This window comes from Manis javanica, chromosome 4 (assembly GCF_040802235.1).
Source record: "Manis javanica isolate MJ-LG chromosome 4, MJ_LKY, whole genome shotgun sequence".
NCBI classification, from domain to species: Eukaryota; Metazoa; Chordata; class Mammalia; order Pholidota; family Manidae; genus Manis; species Manis javanica.
In genome coordinates, this window is record NC_133159.1 from 66,646,185 (window position 1) to 66,664,338 (window position 18,154).

Below are 18,154 nucleotides of genomic sequence, written 5' to 3' on the forward strand. Positions count from 1 at the left end.
AGGTAGCTCATTGATTCCAATGTCTGTTTAAGGTTCATATTTAATAAATCTTATTTGATTTTCTCCATGTATGCATTTGAAACAAACTTAACAAAAGTAAAGTCATTTGTCTTTACCCATGTTTTCTGCTCTTGGCAAGAAAACATTTTTCCTTCTGATTTTAGCAAATGTGAAAATTTTGTTTACATGAATCTAGAATATTGAACCAGAAAGGAACATAACAATGTTTGATTAACAAAAATCCAAATGAATCTATTCCTGTTTTTGTTTATCATGAAGTGGATTTGAACCTCTTAAAGGTGAAAAATTGTTTTTGAAGGTATTTTTTATGTTTTTCTTATTGAAGACATCCTGATTGTTCTATCTTTACTATTCTTTTTAAAAATGTAAGTTGGGAGTTGATATTTTACTGTATTAGTTTCACCATTGGCAATGGGGAAATAAAATCCCAGTCATGTTTTTTCTCTGGCTAACTATCAAATTTTCTAAAGAGAAGAATAGACATTTTTCATGAACATGCCAAATAGCTCTCATTAAACTTAATGGTGACAAAGAACATTATGCTTAGACACTGGAAAGATAATACAAGGACATTAGTATGAGAATGAATTTCAGGCCTATTACAAACAATTCGATGCAGAAGAGCTATATATAACATATAAAACCAATTTAAAGACTTTGGAATAGGTCATAAAGCATTCACAAATGATGTCAAATATATATGCAGATTGAAGACCATAAATGATCAGATCAACAAAACAGTAGAGAAAACTTTGGGTAAGAAAATTAAGCTCTAACTTTACATGTGCTTTTTTGTAACTACAGAGGTACAGGTTTTATTTTCATCATATATATGCCTTATGAATTATTTATTATTCTAATAAAATAACATAATTTTACAATTAAAAAATCAGAGACAATTTCATAGGATTAAGATGTTGCTCTTTAGATTGCATTTGGTTTTCATGAGCATTCTGATTTTGATTTGAATATTAGCTAGCCAACTGGGGCCTGACAAATACTGAAATATATTTAGTTCATCATTTAATGTGGAGTCTATTCAAATTCTGGCTTCTATGTAGGTATACACATGAATTAGAACTTAAACTCAAAGATGGGTAAGCATGACAAAGTGAAAAATAAAAAAAGTGAAAGTGCAGTTGATTTACACCTGCTGGGGACACACACACACACACACACACAGTTTTTTAATCTATGTAAAATACCAGCTTTTATGCCATTCTGTTGTTTCCGGTAATGTAAGATTCAGATAGCCTTCTGAAGAGTATTCAATAGTGTGGATAGAATTACATGGCAACATCTCTGCTGGTGATTCAAGTTTATATGAAACTGTGCCTCCCTTTTCTAATGTTTTCTTTGACTCAGTATGTTTACATCTTTTGCCAAATTATTTTTTTTTACAATTTCTCTATCCTTCTGTAACACATAACTTTTTGTTGTCTATTTCTTTAGATATGAGATATAAAATGACAATTTAAGACCTGAGCATATTTTACTTTATATGAGACCTGTGGTGCTCATTCAAATGAGATAAGCAGCACAGATTAATAATATATATTTGAAAACAGCAAGTGAAAAAATGAATGTGCTTTATATGTTTTCAAGATTATGTAATATTTTAATGTTGATACAAATAATAAAGCCATCAAGTGTTGTCTTCTTGCTCTTTCCCTGTCCAGAATCCCGACCTCACACCATTAGTCTGGGACACTGGGGGAGAGCAAACAGGAACTTAAGAGTAGATTTAATTATTTAAATATTCAATGCCATTCATTAAAATAAATACTAGGAGAAGGAGAATTAAAGGTATTTCATTTAATATTATTTATTATATGTATACAGGATACTTGGCATAAAAGCAGGTGCTATCTGCACTATAAATGTCTTTCTTAATACAAAACAAATAGGTTATATGTGCTTTAAACATATATGAGTCTAGATTTACAGTTTTTGTTATAAGGTGTTTCTTATGAAATTTTATAAGATCTCAAGAGATGTCTGTAAGAGTATCATTGGTAAATTGACACCAAAACATAGCCAGATTGGTGTTTAGAATTCAGGATTAATTCATCTCTAGAATCATTTGCCTTGATTTACCTGATTCTGTAGTTTACACAAGTGTCTCCTCCATTTCTGAATACTCATTGAAGGAGAGGCAATTGGAAACACTCATTTGTGAGATTTTAACTATAGAGCAGGAGCTGGAAAATTACAGTTTCATGAGCCAAATCTGCTCCATTGCCTGTTTTCATAAATAAAATTTATTGGAACAGCCATCCATTTATTTTCATTTTCTTTGTGCTTTCACACTACAATGGCGGGGATGAGTAGTTACAACAGAGAACATATAGCTCTCAGGGCCAAAAATACTTGTGTCTTCCTCTTTATAAAAAAAGTTTGCTAGCCTCTATTGTAGAGGGTTACCCCTTTCATTTTGAGAAGGCAAAATTTAATCAATCAACACTTAAAGATAAACACACACACTTTAATGTCTGATTCAAGCTTGCCAAATTTGCAGGATCCAAAATATTTCTGAGAAAACAGAAAGAATGATGGAGCATGGAAATTCTCAAGGACAGATTTGTTTTAGGAAATGAGAAGTCTGACCAATTAATTCTACTGACAAAGGGAATGTTGTTTTTGAAGTCTTCTAATCAAATTCAAATGCCATGTATAAATATGAAGCCTTGAAATTTTTCCTTGTTTTGTTTTCACCCTGTTTTTTTGTTAGCCTACTGAATCCAGGGACATTATACATTTTAATTTCCACATATACTTTTTTTCCCACTAAATGAATAGTGGCATAGATCTTCACTCACTGATATTTTAAAAATTCACACACTTGTTCTCCTTCTCACTGTATATATGTATAAAAACCATAAGAGTCTGTAGCTCTGTACCATTTAATAAAACAGATAAAATTTCTGGCAGTAAATCTCCTTGTCATCTTAAAGAATAGGACAGCAGGCACCTTGGGGCAAACAGAACTTAGAAGTAAGTAGTACAAAATGCTTTGTGTGATATGACAGAGAATGGCTATGCCCAATCCTTCTTAAACATCTGCTACAATGAGAATGGCCATTAATCTTTTATATTTTCCCTCTCCTGTTTATTCCCTATCCTTTAGGGCAGTGATGATTTTGGGGAAATCAAATTTCTGAGTTTTCATAGAGCAGCACATTACTTTGTGCAGAACTTATAGGCAGGTGGTCTACCTATACTGGCTATTTACTATGCACAGAATACAATCCTTCATGCTCTGGAGTATTTAAAAAATCCTGAATTTATAGCTCCTGCCCTGGAGGAGATTACAATCTAAATGGTGCTTTAGAGTAAAGCTGACTTTAAGAAGAAAAGTTTGACAACTAGATTTTTGAACAAGTTGTTTAACTGGATTGCAGGCATTCGGGCTTTGCTACAAATTCATAATTAATGAGAGCCTCAGTTTAGGAAAACAAAATATTAACAAGAAAAAGCCTGTCATTTAGAAGGAGACTTTTTATTTCCTGTCATTGTTAATCTGGAATTCCACAAATACTTGATAATGACAACAATAGTAGTTTTATCCTCCTCCAGAAATCACTGTTAAACTTACACAGGGAGTGTTGAAAGAAGTGGTGTGCTCATGCCTTGTCTCTCTGGTCCGGAATAGAGTTGAATCATTACCAAGGCCGGTGAGCTATATTAAGTGTAATTGGAGCATAGAAGGCAGAGATGTTTGAAAGAGTCTCTTAAAATAATCTATAGTTCCTCCTAGGCTTTTCTAAATTGAAAACAACATGGTTACCACTACATATTTGCCACTGAGGGTCAAGGTCTTGTCTCCCAGGAAATGAGATAGCAGTCTGTGGTTCATAAATCAAGAAGCATCTGCTTTAAAAATACATGATATCTTGGTGAGGGAGCTTAAAGGTAGTGACTATTCCACCTGGGATTACAAACTGGCTGTGGCTCACACATTATCTTGGCATTCCAATTCCACATTTTCTCATGGCTAATTTGATCCCTCACAATGTGTCTGGTAGGTCCCTTGGAGGAGACCCCTGCCTGGCTGTTTCCCCTGCTGATCCAGTCTACACACAGACTCTCACTGTTGGAGTCCCTTCACTTTTCTAGACAGTCATTTGGGACAGAATTTACTTCTGCCTGTATGATCCCCACTGGCCACATATTGTCTGTGAAAAGCAATGACCACTGAAATATTCCACCATGAATGGGAGTCTTAGATTTTTCCAATCACAGCTCTTTATTATTTCTCTTACCTTACACTTGACTATTTCTACGTTTTTCAGGCACAATAAGGCACCAGATCACAGAGGCCCCAAGTGCAGTGGCTTGTCATGTGTCCATCTGAGACCTCTTCCCAGCTTGAGATAAAGACACTTCTCACTACCCTTGCTGGTGGGGAAAGGTGGAGCTGAGAGAACTCTGTCAATGAATGAATAAATTAATTAATGAAATCAAATAAAATGCAACATCTATTACAGCTAGGCCATCTAGTCAAAACTTTATTGCTTAGTATAACCAGAGGATATAATTATTTAAGTCTTTCTAAAGAGGTAGCTTCACAGGCACGTGATTTGGGCAGTCAAGCAAGGTTCCGCAATCAGATGGATTCTGCGTTTAGCCCAGGGCTCTATTTCCTTCCTGAAATTCTTAGTAACTTTATCTTTGAACTTGTGTTTTGTAAGTAAAATTCAAAGGGACAAGAGCCTTGTACAATATGTGAGTCCACTGTTCATAACCTCCTCATTGCTTGTAGCATCCATGATCCCCACAAAACTCAGAATGCTGATGAACCCACAGTGCACAGGAATACACAGGAACATAGAGCCAATATAAGGTAAGGCTGTTACATACAGGACTTAGAGAGCCAGGAGAAAGACATTCTTGAGACATCACACTTTCCATTTGAACTAGAATGTGCTTCAAACACAGAAGGCAGGCAGTGGTGGCCTAAGAGATACAAATGCCAAAAAACCTTATCATATCCTTTCTGGATCAAGCTACTTCTTTTAGACACTACTTATGCTGAATAATATGATATGGAAAGAAAGGGAATAACAGGGCACCCAATGTTCCTTTTCCTTTCAGCCCCTCCTATTCACCCAGCAGGTAGAGAGTGTTGGTAGGATGTGCACACACCTGGGAGTGAAATAAAAGGTTGAGTTAATTTTATGCATCATTTCCACTCTTCTGTAATAAAGAAATATATGTGTATGAACAAACTATGAAACAAGAATTATGAAATTTTGGTGATTCTGATGCAAGTTAAATGCTCTCATATTTGCATTTAAAACAGGCATTGCATGATTCAATAAGGAATGGTATAATGCATAGTAATAATTTAAAATGTTTACTTTAATTGTTTAAATAACAACAACAACAAAATACCATGGCAAATTGAAAGAAGGAATGTGCAACCACAGAGAAGGCTTTATGTTTCTGAACATCTTTAGCACATTCCCAGCTTTTTGAACAAGTGTTCCACATTTTCATTTAGCCATGGGCCCAACAAATTATGAAGCTGGAACTGTTAAACAGCTATGCAAAAGCTTAAGATAAACAAATACAAAATAAGAATAAAGTCGTATAGATTCCCAAAGATAATCTTCTTGGAATTTTTCCTTACATACAGTTTCTCTTCTCTCATTTGTATTTCTCACTGTCTCCTTTAATATAATTATATATTTCAAAAATAATATTATTCTCTGTCCCTAGAGCATTGTTCTCCCAATATCTGAATGATTTTCTCCCTTACTTCTCCCAGGCATTCATCAGACACACGTTCAGAAAGGCTTTGCCTGACCACTGTACTCCACAGTCCCCTGCCACCACCAATAGCCAGAGCATTTATCCACTCTTAATAATCTTCCGATATACTACCTAACTTTGCTTAATTATTAGCTTATTTTTTTGTCCCCCTGTTTACTAAGTCTGGCTTGCTGTAACAATCCCATGGACTAGGTAGCTTATAACAACAAAATTCATTTCTCCAAGGTCAAGGCAGATTAGCTGAGTGGTGAGAACGAGCTTCCTGGTCCAGAAATGGCCTTCTTTTCTCAGTGTCCTCACAGAGTGGAAAAGGCACAGAGGCTCTTTGCAGTCTCTTTTATAAGGGCACTGATCCCATTTATGAAGGTTTATCCTAATGACATAATCACCTCCCAAAGGCTCCATCTCCAAACACCATCATATTGGGGTTTAGAATTCACCATATGAATTGGAGGAGGGGGGACACAAATAGTCAGTGTATAGCACATCCCTAACTAAAATGCTCGCTCCATAGAACTCCATGCTGTCAGGATCACCATAATATATAATCCATTCATTACTTTAATTAATTCTTTGGTTTACAACTGAGTACTCAATAAAAGTTTATTGAACAGATGAATTAATACTGTACATTCTTTTTTGTAGCTTACACCTTTAAAAGAGATACTATATTATGAACATTTTTGAGAACCAATAGTATTTATACAATATTCTGGTATAAAGATATTGTATATTGTAAATATAAAAAATATTTACATTTAATTTATTATACTATATATAATAATGTTAATATAATAAACTAGTTCACTATATGTTTATTATGTAAACTATATAATTAATGAATATTATATTGTTATTTAATATATTGTCATTCACTGAAATTATTGATATGCATTCACTGTACAAGAATGATGCAATTTATGAGGGATGCAATGGTGAACATTTTTAGTTTATCAATTTTTATGATTAAAAATGGTGCCCTTTTTTTAAACATAAGATAATTTACTGAAAGTAATGCTACTGGATTAAAAATACTTTAAGGATTTGCATGTATGTCTTTTAAAGCTGTATTATAGATGGTTGTAATCAATATTTTTGCAAGGAATTCATTAAAGCACTGCTTTTTTTCCCCAGTCCTCCATGCAACTGTTGAGTACACATTTTTAATTGCCAAGACGATAGAAAAATATTTTCTTAATTTTATTTTAGTTTGCACTCTTTTAACTACCAGTACAGTTGAACATCTTTCTTCTGTAATATTAATTCAGTACGTTCATTTAAGTAAATGATAGTGCTTATTCCATAATATGGATGGAAGAAGCACTATACAAGAGCCCTAGATTATTTCACTTAATCCTATACCAACTGTATATGAATATTTTACAGATAAACACAATAAAATATAGAAGAGCTAGGTATCAAAGTATGCTCTCAGATTCCAGTATCAACAGTACCTGATTTTTGAGCCAAAGTTATATGTTCCAAATCATAAACTTTGTGCCTGGAAAGCAGTCATCTGTGTTTTCACTTGCCTTCTAGCTGATTCTGATACACTCAAGTTTGAGAACCACAGAGTTAGGTTATTAGCCAAGGGGTGCAGTTAATAAGCTGGGATCTGAATTCTTGAAGTCTTATAGCAAGTACTCTAAACTACTATACCGCACAGCCCTCCGGCTCCATTTTTAAGCACCACTCTGCATTTAGTGCAGCATCTTGTGTACTTGAACATTGTATTAGGGATGAATTTGAGATATCAAACATATCTCTTCTACTTAAATCCTGTTGCTTCAAATTACAGGCAGCTCTTATTAGCATGGGAATCTCCCTTCACCTGGAGTTCATCAATGTACCCTTACTTGAATCTTCTTTCTACAGTGGTGATAGAAATTTTTAGGTTTCTATATGATTTATTAGTACCTTTCTTTAAAAGAAAATTTGTTAGCAGCAGCATGGAAGACAATGTAAGACCAAGGGGAATATTTAATACCTGTTTTGGAAGTTCCTAGTACCTTTTTTTTCCAAACAAAGTATAAGATTTTCCACATTATATTCAAGAATGTTGTTTTATTCCCATTAGTCCCCTCTAAACCTATCTGATCTTAAAAAAAAGTTAATGTGATCACAGTATTTAAACATATCAAATCACAAAGTGATTTTTCTCCCTAAGATGAGTTGTAGCTCTTGGCAGAACCAAATGAATAATTGATTAAGAATTAAAATTGTCAAAGTAAGAATAACTCAAATTGATTTGTCTTTTGTGATAAGTATTATGTTTCAGTCCCTTGACTTCTGTTGTGTATTTTCTATACACCAGGTATTGAGGCTAACTAACTTTCCTGAATTAAATGCATTTATACATATTTAGAAGATATTTGACTAACATTGTTTCAAACTGATTCATATGTTTTGAATTATTAATTAAATATTTGCTGATACATAATTTGTTAATATTATGTAACATTGAGAAAATACAAAATATATTATCTTGGAGTATTTTATTCCTAACTTTTTTGCAGGCGCATGTTAATTAAAATACTATAGTCATATAGTTTCTGTTACTATCATACTATAAAATAAAATTTATCTAAATCACTACATGGTCCCTTTAATAATTATTTTTAATGATCACAAACATTTCTTTAAATTGGTATACTACAATTGAATTAACTTTTATACTATATATTTTTGGATATCTGAGTTATTTTAATTATTCAAAATGATCTGCTGTTGTGTAAATTATCTTTTATTAATCAAGTATTTCTATGTAATGTTCATAAAGCTTTATATTTAAGAGCCTCTTCAATGTGTTATAATAATCATGTCCTTAAATTGAAAAATTATAGTGAAACAAATTTTGGCTTATTCAGACTGACATTTATCTGAGTTAAAATAAATATACCACTTCATTTTGTTAACCATCTTACAAATTTGTAACATTAAAAGCTTACATGTGTAGAGTATTTTAAGAGAAACGTAATCATCTCATTATAAAATAAAAAAGAAGTTGAAGTGGTTACTACAGCTGTTATAACATTGAATGTTAACACTGAATCTTAGAACTTGAAATATTTTGAAATGTAGTAATAAATCATTAACTTATTAAGGAAGCAGCTTTTTTGATGTATAATAGCTAATAATGGCAATCTTAATAGTTTTTAATATGTAACTCTTATTTGTGCTTTTGACAGAAATATGTAAGTAGCTCATTGCAGTACCTTTACTTTGATTCCAAAAATGACATAGTGTGTATAAATATGTATATATAAAAAATATACAATTTTCACAATTTCAAACAACCCTGATCACTGAATGTTTCCATAAGAAAAATTCAGAAAGTGAAATTCATATTGGAATTCAAAGGAATAATTTTCATCTTATATACTTTATTTGCTTTAATACTCATGCTCAAAATATTAGATCTGTTAAAATGTGATTTTCCAAAAATCATAAAATATAACTCTCAAATATATAATAAGCACATGCCAAATGTTTTCAAACCATTAATGAGGGTTCGAGAAGAATGGTAAAACTCCTTTAAGAAGCATCTGGAAACAACAATTTTTATAGTCCTTCAGGACGAATTGGTTGATATACTCTAAGCCAGTCAAAATATAACATTTAGGGTTACCTTTTCTCTCAAATAGAAATAATTTGCCTCCTTAAGGGATAAATATTTACACATTTCCATGCTACTTTTCAGACTTTAGGCTCTAACAATACTACATTGAAAATCAGACAAAAAATATATACTAAAGAGCAGGAACTAGGGTACTTTTTTTTTTGTAAAAGGCCCAGTTGTAAGTATTTAAGCTCTGCAGACTACACACAGTCTCCTTGCACATTCTTCTTTACTTGTTTTTTACACTTTCAAAATGTAAAAACTATTTTCAGTTTGACGGTCATAAAAAAATAGATCATGGGCTGAATTTGGCCTCTATTCTTTAGGATAAATAAATAATCTTTGAATAGGCTAGTTAAACAATGTGACATTGAAAGGACACTTGGCAATCCTAGTGCTCTATTTCCAAATTTTATGCAATTATGCTTAAGAGTCCTTAATTGTTATTATAAATAATCTCCAAATATTTTCACAAAAAAACCAATGTCATTTTCTGTTGGCCTAAACAATTTACATATGCACAGCAAAAAAGTTAGTCATATGAGCCTCTTGCAGCATGGTTAACAAATCTAGACCCACACAACACTGAACAGTTATTAAAGCAGAGAGCTAATTTTCACTTGGAAATCTTATAAGGAATCTAGGATTGCATTTTTAATATTCTCTATTATTCCAGAGATTTCTTTTTAATCACTCTGTCGGCTCTTTATTTTGGAGTCTCAAAAACCAATCCCAAAAAACTCACCTCAACAGATTTCATTTGCAGTATCTATAATTAAGGGTAAATTCCTCTCTCCTCAAGGTTCCCCAAGATCCTGGTTTCTAGCTGCTAGGAAGTCACCTTCTTTATTACCTATAAGGCCTATCACCTCTAAATCATAGTATAGTTTCCAGATCTATTTCCTGGGAGGGGTTTGAAAGCATTAATTCGACATATTTGAAGGCATTAATTCTACATATGAAGTATAATATTTTCCCTTAATAGTGGGATTATCATATTATCATATGTGAGCAAACAAAATTTAATACTCCAGTTATGACTTTGGTTATATAATTAAGTTTTACAATTATGTTCTTGTAAACAGGATGCCGACTCTTATTAAACCTATAAAAATAACTACCTTGCCACTGAAAGTAAAGACAGTTAGTAAAAGTATTGTTGCTGAATTTGGTTGGTCAGGGAAAAATATATTGCTTAAAAAATAGTTTATTTCAGTTTGCAAAAGCATAGTCTACTGAATCCAGGGTGAGAAATGGATCAAGAAGCAAAGGCTTCCTTATGCACCCATCAGAATAGAATAGTGGACATATAATAACATCATCATTATATTTTTAATGAAAAGTAACCATAAAGAAATATTTTCTTCATTGTTTCATTTGCTTCTTCTTCATTAATTCTTGTTCTATTGGATCTTGGGCCAGCAGGCTGCTCGTCTAAGATAGCTGTTTCTTAACTAAAAAAAGAAAGAAAATTCTGACTCAGTTCCCAGAACAGTCTGACAGTTTTCTAAGCAATGACAACTCAGAAGCCTGTACACATGAATCTTTTCTTTGGTGTAACAATAATTAAGCGTACTGAGTGCAGTTCTGGTTTTTATCCTCATCAGGCCTTGAAACTGTCCTTCACTGTTGAAAACACAACAAAATCTGTAGTTTGCAGCAGAACCTCCTGGAGGGAAAGGATAAGCAACTTGTTGATGACAGACTAACTAGAGGTTGTTATTTTATTGCACTAATCAACAGTATCAGAATGGACAAGATTGTTTTGGAGTGAAATAAGTAACTCTTTCATAAGTAATTGATCAAAATTCCCCATGAGGGTTAGAACATATTATGAACAATGAAGGCATTGATATATCTCCAAGGAAAGCAGTACATCTTGCAAAGGATATAATCTTTAAAACACATTGGTGACAATAACGTTTACTTGTATAGAATTAAGCTAAGAAAGTCTAAACTTCATTGTTCATCTGACACCTCTTCCCTTACAGATCATATGATAGTGTTGAGTTTATTAACAAGTCAGAAACATACACAACAAATGTAATTATCTCTAGCATCCTCTTTTTCTTGAGATGAAAGAAAAAAATTATGCTGATGTTGTAAACAGCTATATAGGAAATATCAAAGATAATTTTGAATATTAAAGACATCCTGAAAATTATTATTTTTTAATCAATTTAGGACACACTTTTGGGATGGCAAAATCAAAAGTTATCAAAGAATTGTGGTCTTTGATTAAGATACGAACACAGATACTTGAGAACAATGAACAGTTGTAGCTTAATCACCTATTAGCTGGAAAGGACAATATAATATATGGACAATATAAAATATAGCAGAAAGTAAAAGAGATGTAAGGAATGGTAGCTGTTTTCTCAAGCAAAGAATACTCATCATTTTTTAAAATAATGAAGGATAAAAACAAGTTAGTAACAGCCACAGAAAATATTCCAGCAAAATATTGAAACACTATTATATGAGAAGATTATCCAAAAGGTAAAAATTACTACTTATTTATTACTATTTTTTAAGAGTAGACTAAATATTATAAGACCAATGACTCCTTTTATCAATGAGAAAATCAAAATTTTAGTTTTGCTTTAATACAACTTTTATCACTGGAGGATCCACAAACTACGTTTTATGAACAAACCCTCAAAACTGAGTCAGCTTGTGGTCAGAACTCATTTCATTGTTTATTTTCAGATGCAATATTTACAGGAATTATGTGTTAGTATTCTAGAGCTGCTGTAAGAAATGACTACAGTTGGGTGGCTTAAAACAATAGAAATTTATTCTCTCACAGGTTGAAGATTGGAAGTCTCTAGGCAAGGCCACACTCCCTCTGGAGCCTTCTAGGGAGGATCCTTCCCTTTCCAACTACTGGTAGCCCCCTGGCACTTTTTGGCTTAAGGCATCATCACTGTAATACCTGTCTCCATCTTCTTAGGGTCTTCTTCCTCCTTTGAGTCACTGTCTCTTCACATGGTATTCTCTGTATTCTAGTATTCTGGTATTCTATTATCTCTCTTGACATAAGGACACCAGTCATAGCAGATTAGGGCCAATCCTAATGATCTCACCTTGATTACTGCAAATAAGGTCACATTCACAGGTGCTGAAGATTAGGACTCCAATATATCTTTTCTGGGGACATAACCCAATCCATAATATACTGCAAACCAAGGCAAATAAAATTCGCTCCCCTAAAACATTCTACAAAGTGCATTATTCACTTACGTTTTGTCCTATGTCTTTGTCTTTCTTAGCCTGCACCAAGCTGATATTTTATTTTAGGTAGAATTATATTTCTTTGTCCCTTGCAGTGAGGGAAAAAGAGGGATAGAGTGAGGAGAGGGAAACATCCTATTACCTTCAGTTGTATTTCTTTGCCATTACTCTTTCTAGAATAGATCCAACCATCATATTAATTCTTACTCTTAAACAAATGAATTAATTTCTGTTTCACAGGGAAAACTGGGATTTAGGCCACTGAGAACTATGTATTAATATATAAATATTTTAGCATATGAGCAAAGCTCACATTCAGAGTAAGAATGCCTAAAGATTGAATTATTTCTTGAACACATTCTTTAATGGTAAAAACTAACATCTTTATAAACAGGAACAAAGGGTATAGTTATTTTATTGTATTTTAAATTAGAAAGTAAAATTAGACAAAATTGAGCAAGATTCTCGATTTTTTTCTTATTTAGAAGATATCCAGGTGTCCAAAGATTACCCTTAATTCAATTTAATTTTGCCCCAGAATTTTAAATTAACTGATAATCTGAAAAAGTATGTTTAAACTGAAATACTGGAGAGAATAATCTCTGCTGATATTTTTTAAAGTTGAAAAGAAGTATAATTAGTGATTAGATCTTCTGAAATCTTAATATTAATTCAGGAGTATTAATAGTTTATGAAATTTAGAAAGTTCTTACTAACTAATCTTTCTATGAGAAACAAGCATATGTGTTTTAAAATATGATACATTGTATCATAATTCAAATAAATAAAATCAGAGGAAAAGTAAATCTTTTTAATCAAAATAATAAAATTAGTGTAACTATCAAGGGTTAATCTTGATTCTGTACACTTGAAGTCTTATATAAAATGGCTCTGAGTAAACCAGTTTTGAGAGAAGTTTGTTTTTCCCTATCCCTGGAAATCTTGGTGTTACTTTTATTAATGTTAGCCCTATTTTTTTAATAAAAAGTAAATACAGAGCTCCTTTAATGTACTGTAAATTACAATCTGTGTACAGTTGAGGTACAAAAATATTTCAAATTTTACACAAGGCTTAATGGCTCTCCTTAATTACAGATACTGAGATACACAGAGAACTTGGAGTTTCATGTCTGCACCTTAGCCGAGGTCAAGTCTACATAGATCATAAACACCCACTAATCCAGACCTCAAAGGTATTTCTCATTTCTAGTGAGCATGAACTATATTGATTGATTGAAATTCATTGTGGATCAAGAGCAAAAAACAGAAAATGAAGGCTAACAAACAGTTTTCGAAACAAGTTTCTAGCCTGGAGAGATTCCCATCATCCCAACAGAGAGCACCAAATGGTTAGATTTTGACCATTTGATTCTCAATGATTGCTGTTCCCTGTGAGAAATTATTTTTTAGCATCAAAAAATCATCAAAAGAACGAAACTTTGCCAAAAACCAGAAACAAAAATAAAACCAGAGAAGGGGAGGCAGGGGAAATTCACTGAAGATAAAGTTCTATTGTATGTTGGGAATTAATCCAATTTCCAAAGGGGTATGTATGAAGGTATACTGGAGATCTTTTAGATCATAATGTGCATTTTCTTTTAGCAATTAAGCCTAATTGCCTCGAGCAAGAGAGTCTACTTGAACATTTTGTTGGAAGCTTGAAAACTGTCAACTTTTAACTTTCATTGTCAAAATCATGTCTCATATAAATAATAAAGTGAACACATATCAAAGATGTGTTTGAGTCATTAATGAGGGACCCAGTTAGGATGGTAAGTTTGATTCAGAGCATTTGAGACACATGAATTTTTATAGTTGGGAAAAGTATGTTGAAATAAGTTAAAAATAAAATTGTTTAATGTACTATATACAGATCAATAAAATTGTGAATTTTGTAATTATCTTTTGTATCAGACAAATCCTTTGCTTCTCCACTAGGCAGTGATATACCAATTAGTACTAACCTGAAGAAATTCTGAGCATCAATCAGTAGCAAAAAAAGAATCACACAAAAGTGAACTCCTCTAGAAAATTAATACTGGTGGGCCTGTTAAACAATTCTCCAGTGTGACATTACAGGCATGTAGCACTTTCTGCTTTATTTCCGTGTTTGGATTATTTTTCTTAACAGATCTTTGGGATTTACTGTAGAAACAGATTTGGCAGCTTTTCTTTAATTGAAATGAGATAAATAAATCAAATTTGGGCTCTTTCAGTAAGAATAAGAAAATACATCTTAGAGTCTTAGATATTGATAAAAGGATTATATTACAGTGTAACTGTTTATTGCTTATGACAGATAATATTTTGTATTTTTATTTGAGCACTTCATTTTTCTTTCAGTGTTTTACATATTGCCTCACAGTTGATCATGGATTTAGGTTTTACTACATGACAATGAAAATTATATTAAAAATGACAGTAAGATTTAGAAAATCTCAATTTAATACATATTTCTAACAGTTTTTGAAAATAAACATGACAACACTGAAGAAGGTACATCAATATTCTAAACTGATTTTTGCATCACTAGTCACGTAAATTCTTATTCTTTGTATCTTAATTGTGCATATATAACTTTTCAAGAGTAATTTATATCAACACAGTGCAAACAAAACTTGAGAAAAACATTTTATTTGTGCTTTCTATGAACAGAGTAGGTGCTAGCATTCTGACAGGGCTTGGGTAAACAGACTCCTCACCTGCTTTCTAGAAGCAGGTTTATTAAGAATATCAACCCTAGTGGAGGAGCTGAAACCAGAACAGAGTGTGCTATTGAAATGCCCAGTTTCTGAGGTATTTTTTGTTTCATCAGGCATATGTCCAAACTGTAAGTGCTCTGAACCATATATTCAAAGATGGAATAAATGTTGTATCTTTTATTTATATCTGATGAGTATCCTACCATGTGTTTCTAACAATGCATATATACATTTACATCTGGATAATTAATCCATGCAAAAAAATATCAGATTTAGGTTTTGTGGGTTTTTTTAACCTAAAACTATTTGATCATGAGCCAATCCTCAATCATCGAAGCCTTGAAGTAAGCAATTTATTATTCCCATTATATTGATATGAAAGCCAAACCTGTAGTGATTAAACAACTTGTGTAATATCAAGTTTGTGAGGTGGATAAGAATTTGACCAAGATCTTACGCCTTCCTTACTGCACAATGTTACTTCACTACCCAAACTAACATCAGCACCACTGCAAAAACCTCATGGAGGTACTGCTTCTACTATTTCTCACTGTTCCCTTCCCAACAATACCTGTATAGTAGCTAAAAGAGTTTTTTTTTATTATTATTATATTAAATTATATTCAAAGTATAATTCAAACACTCTACTATGGCCTACACAGCAATACCGATGGAGCTTTTGCCTTTCTAATGGTTCCATCTTTTGTCAATTCTTTCCTCCCTCACCCCCAATGCCTGCCCCCTTTACAGGCCTTCTCTTACTTCATACCTGCCTTTAGGCTTCTGAACTCGCTTTTTCCTTTTGGAATTGCCTTCCCCCAGATCTTTAAGTGGCAGCCTCTTTCTCATTTCTCTCATCTCCTTAAATGGCTCTCTTGATCACACAACCTAACAATGGCCCTCAACCCTCATCAATCTCTGCCCAATGTTTAATTTAGTTTGGTTTCTTTAAACATGACACTGATCATTAATTCAACATTATTTATTTTATTAAATCCTATAGAACCTAGGACTTTTCTAGACATTGGAGATACAGCACTATATAAAATAGACAAAAATCCCTGGCTGCATAAAATGTAAAAAATATACATTCTAGTTGAGTAGAGGGGGATTGGCAATGAGCAAAAATATGCAGTGAGTGATATGTCAGTTGTGGTTAATTATTATACAGAAACAAATGAATTACGAACAGAGATAGAGGGTTCTAGACAATAGGAAGGGTGTTGCAATTTTAAATAACTGTTCAGGAAAAGCTTCTAAGAAGATGGGATTTGAGCCAAGACCTAAAGAAGCTGAGAAGTAAGCTATGCTTATATCTGCAGGTGGAAAATTCCAGGTGCATGCTTTGACATTCCTGAAATATATTTACTATTGTTAGTCTTTCCCTTACATTAGAATGTAGTTTCATGAAATCAGGGATTATTTGGTGTTTTTTCCTTAGAGTCTAGAATAGTGCCTGCCACATAAGATCACTTTAATATCCTACAATTTTCTTCTGTGTGCCTCCATTTTCTTTCAATGATGAACTATTTTGGGGTGATATTCTTAACACATTAAGTATTGGATTACTGTCATTAGGCAAGTGACACCTAAATTCTTTTCCTAGTCTAACTTCATGTTTTACATATACATTCTTATTATACTTCAGTACTCATGTTATCTTACACTTGAATGCTTTCAAATTTCTCTGCCACTTTTCTAACCACCTATCTTTACAGCTGCATAAAATCATCCTGGTTTATAGCCATTAACTTGATGTTTTGCTACTTGCTCAGAAGTTTACTGAAATTATGAATATTACTATGTATTTCCTTTCTGTGCTATTTATATAGATATTAAATGCTATTAGTCACAACAAAATGTCTCCATCCTGAGGCCCCTATCTTCCTGCCTTTTACCTCTAGTTTCCACACTTCATCCATGGAAAAATAGAGCCTTAGACTCCTGATTTCTTTTTTTTTTACTAGTATTATTCTTTGTGTGGAACATAGGCACAAACACTTGTGTGATACAGCTTTCTTTCCCTTTCACTCTCCAGCCCCTAATATGCCAGCTTATTTCAATTCTTAATATTGATAATGCCTCCCCCACCCACTTATTTATTCCCTCATCATCTCTTCTGTTCATCTTAACCTTCATTTTGATGATTCTTATACCAATAAGTATTATGAATCCAATTAGACTGAAATTACAATTACATCAAAATTAAGATATTTCAGTGCACAGACATTATTGTATTTATAATGTAAAAGCTTTCATTCTCAGTTTGATTGTAGATAAACCTGAGCATCGTAAAGAGTACAAACAGTTCTAAGTAAAATTATTGGATTCCTTCTTCCTCTTATTTTTAATCTTTGTAAAGCCATTTCCCCGATAGTTTGCCAACAGTTTCTTTTTTTCCTTCATAAAGGTAGCAATAGCTTAAATTAGGAAGCTATTTGCATTTGCTGGATCTAAATATGCCTTGGTTGCAAAAACAAAAACAAAAACAGTCAGACAACTCAATTCTTAGTATTTATATAAACCTGGCAAGAAGAGAAATTTCCTACTTTTGCTTCGGATGGGGGAACGCTTCCTTGCTTACAGAGATCTGGTGGGAATACAGCAAGCAGCTGGCAGAGCATGTCCCTGGCGGGGTGTGTTTTAAGTTACTTGAGATGCAGGCAGTCTAGATCCTTCTCGCAGCCTTGTGTGTGCATTTTGCAGATGCTGCTTCACATGTTTCCTGGAGTCTTCAGGAGCATTTGAAATTCAGAGGCTTGGCAAAGCCATGCTCATTTGCTGCTTTCTTATATAATCTTGC